General features: G+C 37.5%; 1 long non-coding RNA gene across 1 annotated transcript; it reads left to right on the forward strand.

Annotated features, from left to right (window-relative positions):
* The first annotated feature begins 467 nt into the window (after positions 1 to 467).
* Positions 468 to 2,130, forward strand: LOC126916904 (uncharacterized). Its single transcript, XR_007710816.1, has 2 exons — positions 468 to 913; positions 1,418 to 2,130. It is a non-coding gene; the product is annotated as an uncharacterized LOC126916904 (long non-coding RNA).
* Positions 2,131 to 3,975: the final 1,845 nt, after the last annotated feature.

Below are 3,975 nucleotides of genomic sequence, written 5' to 3' on the forward strand. Positions count from 1 at the left end.
TTCCCCTTTAATACGCGTTTCTTCGTCAGTGATCCTGGGTCAAGTCTCGAAATCGAATTCCGCAGGCAGCGATACAACTTCGCCGAAGCGGAATAATTTCTACCTGCGGCATCATTGGCTAAAGGCAGGTAAATTCGTTTAAGCGCTGCTCGAACGATGTCTATTCTTTGAGAAGGTGATGAAAGATTTGAATGATATTATAAATTTATCGATGATAAATTAGTGGATGGTAGTTAATGGATTGAATTCCGTGGCCCAGGTGTAACACGTAGATAGGTATATATGTAGATATTTTTATTAATTCTCGAATAACCGAATAGTCGTTTATTGGGATATCGATTAACAGAATATTTGGGATGATTCCTGTTAACGAAAATTTTAACAAGAATAAAAATTGAAAGGAATTATTATATTTTTATTTATATATTAATATATATATATATAAATATATATTAATAAAAATATATATATATTAGTAATGGAATGAAAAATTTTACTCCAAAGATCTAAAACCTTCCTTAATTTAATCAAACGTATCTATACTAAAACACGCCTTATGCAGATCATTATCATTTAGAATTAGACTAAAGCAACGTTCTGAAACTCGCCCTCCGCCTTCAAGCAAAACATTGTATCATGTTCAACATACTACCGTGACTATACTGAAACAATATAGTATTTCCTTATAACTGCAGGATCTAGGCTTATCCAAACCTCGAGTAGAACATAACCCGGACACGGTGTTTTCCAGTTGATACGACATTCCCTTAACTCAATCCAGCCAGCTGCATGCTTTCCGATCGATCACTGCACAACTGGTACAGTCGAGTACAGGACAAAGCTGACACAGCTCTTTCAACAGCCTTTGGCTATCCTGCAGGAGTTTCGGTTATCCTGTGTACGCCGACGTAAGGTGAGCCATACATCGTTATATAAAAGCAATGTCAGCGACAATTTTGGAGGTTCTATGGCGGTAATATCAGTATACGTATAGTCGTTTGTCATAAATGCATGACAAATTTTTCAAGCTGTGAAAATGTAGTAAAATGGCTGGGAAATACAACGTATGGCGTTTAAATCAGTCAGAGTAATGCAAGTTAAAATGGTAGTTTAAAGAAAAAAGAAGGCCTGAAGTTGAAACGAATAATGACCTATCCATAAATCTTTATTCGTCACTCCATAGAAATAAAACTAGAATTTGTCCAAAATCGTCCATCTTCAGTTCAAAAATATTCCCTTACGAACGTTATATTTTCTAATTCTCGCTAATTGCTCTTTTTCTTTTTTTTCATCCTGTAAGATCGAGGCAATATCCAACTTAGAATGTTTGCTTACGTTTCATCGGTTCGTTCACAATTGCACGCCCAGACGCTAATCGCCGTAACGCGACGCGACACGAATTTTTCTTCGATTTCAGCGATGCATCCTGCGAATTACAAACGGCACGAGCGAGCAAACAAAAGGATAGTCGCACAATGGCCGACGACCGTTGGCAAACGTGGCGAAAGGGGAAGTAAAAATCCTCTAAAGACCCTGCATGAAAACTTTCGCGGAACGTTCCCGTTTGAAAACCGGCGAGTTTTCTGCTCTGGTGCTTAAAGTTCCGCGACGTTGGTCGGCTTTCGTAGCACGTGTTTGGAAAGATATCGAGAGAAAGAAATCGTATCGTTGCGAGCAACCACCAGTAATGGAATTCTCTTCTCTTCGAGGCGTCCGAGGGAACTTGGAAAACTCTTTCCAGTTATTTGCACAGGTATATGAATTATTCTCCCTTTTCTCGTTTATGATTTCAGTTCATAAGGATTTATACTGCCTTCGAATTTTGTTTGTTTGCATATGTAGTTGGTAGAAGAAGTGTTACTCGCTGAAAGGTCTTTTACTCTTTATTGGATCGTGAATTTGTATGAGAATAAATTATGAGGAAAGTGTAGGGTGCAGAACTAAAACGAAGCTACAAGTGTAAAAGACTTAATTCCAGTGTATAGCGAGGCAGAAAATTGAAAATTCTGGAATCAATGATTCTATGGATATTTGGGAAATATGCAAAGTTAATATGTAAATGTTGAAATGTAGAAGATATAATATGGATACGATAGGGAAATAAAGGTGGAAAGAAATGAAAATAGAGAACGAACTTTTAAAATACAAAATTCTCTATTAAACAGAAAATTGATAAAGGGATGGAAAAATATCCCTGTGTTCTCCCATTTAAATCTATACTTTTATCTCCGTTTTTTAAACAAAGCGAGCAGCATGTTCCATAAAAATTCTAATAATTTATTACCAGGGAAACATGTGAAAATGGATATCTGCTCTGCTGAATAGTTCGTCGCTCTATCGATTGTAAGCGTCGGATAGATAATTAATCGATATTGTTCGCATCTGACAATGCTATACAGTAACATGGCAATACGTTATCACAAATAGTACCTACTTATGAACGATAGATACGCGAATTTACATCTTGTTTACATGTAATGACAGGATTAAGTTCAACATGTGTGTCGGAATCTGGATTAATTCGTCGCTCGTACGTCATGTTAAATCGAAGGGAAAATCAAGATCGCATACATATACGTAAAGCTGAAATATAAATGATAATTAAATCTCGAGCCATTTAAATCATTATATTTTTAGAAATCAATGCGTTTCGATTCGACGAGCATTGAATTTTATTTTAATTGAAGATTTATGAATTTCGACAGCAGTATACCTATAATATTGGCTATTTAACACATCCCATGAATTTCACATTTGTTATTTCGAAAATAATGTGAATTGCGTTCTGTTCCAGTATGTACATCGAGAAAAAAATTTAGCTTTCAAAATGAATAATGTTAATTTTCGAGAATTGTATCAGGCTCGATATGTAGTTACAAATACCGAATAAAGCCTTCACAGACGATACAATTATTATATGTTTCCGCATGAATATAGAATGATTTTCCATTTAACTTTTTGCCAACGCGTTCGCTGAAAATTTGTCCAAGTTTCTCTCGAAAATTATTCAGAGACCGATCGGCTAATAATAATAATGGAAACATTATACAAAATACAATTACTAGCAATGCCACCTACATCCAAATAATATCGTTTTTGTCATCGGTCGATCTATCACGCTGACGATAATTTGAAATTTTCATTTACCGCGGGTCGAGTCTGTTTTACTCCCGCCGTTTCGTCACTCTTGCAAAGCATCACGGTTTGTTGCAAGTACACAAGTATACAGTATACACTGTGTAAATATCGTCCACTTTCTTTTAAAATATCAGAAAATGCAGAAGAATACTGAGTCCAGTAATATCACACGTCCTGCCAAATGCCGTGTAATGCGGTTTATTTCAACTCGCGGCTGAACACCAACAATCTCGCAGAGATTAATTCTCCATTGCATTCTCAATTCGTATTTCGATTCTCCACGAGAAACAGGAAACAGCCAGGAACCTCGTATTCCCACAATAGGGAACAAAAATTCCAGAGCGGTTGTACCGCGGAGAATTCAGGTATTTCAAATACAAAGAGAACGCAGCTTCGTCGGATGGTTAACACAGCCCCCGGCTCCTTCTTCCTTATTCGCTTCGATATCACGAATTCCTTTGGGCGCATAAACGCGGTTGCGATAAAAATGCTAAGCTCGTTGTTGTTTGAAGAAAAGAAGGACGCGCGTCTCGTTGTCCTGTCGATGCTTCATTGGGAATCGTGGTGCATACGGCGAAAGATGGAATATGATTTCGTAGTTTGTTATACCATGAAAGGAGAGACTGCTACAATTACCTTGGCGTAGTTAGGAAGTCTTGCAATTTTCAATATTTTCCTAGAGATTTTACGCGGAGATTGCCTTGCCAGTTGCTGGCGCTAGTACAGGACTTCTGGAAGGATCAGATCCGCTTCTCAGAATTTACAACTATCGTACTTGCTCGGTGCTAGCCCCGGAGCACGTATAATTGCGCCGCGTTACCTTCCGCGATAACGATT

The sequence above is a fragment of the Bombus affinis genome, chromosome 5 (genome assembly GCF_024516045.1).
Source record: "Bombus affinis isolate iyBomAffi1 chromosome 5, iyBomAffi1.2, whole genome shotgun sequence".
NCBI classification, from domain to species: Eukaryota; Metazoa; Arthropoda; class Insecta; order Hymenoptera; family Apidae; genus Bombus; species Bombus affinis.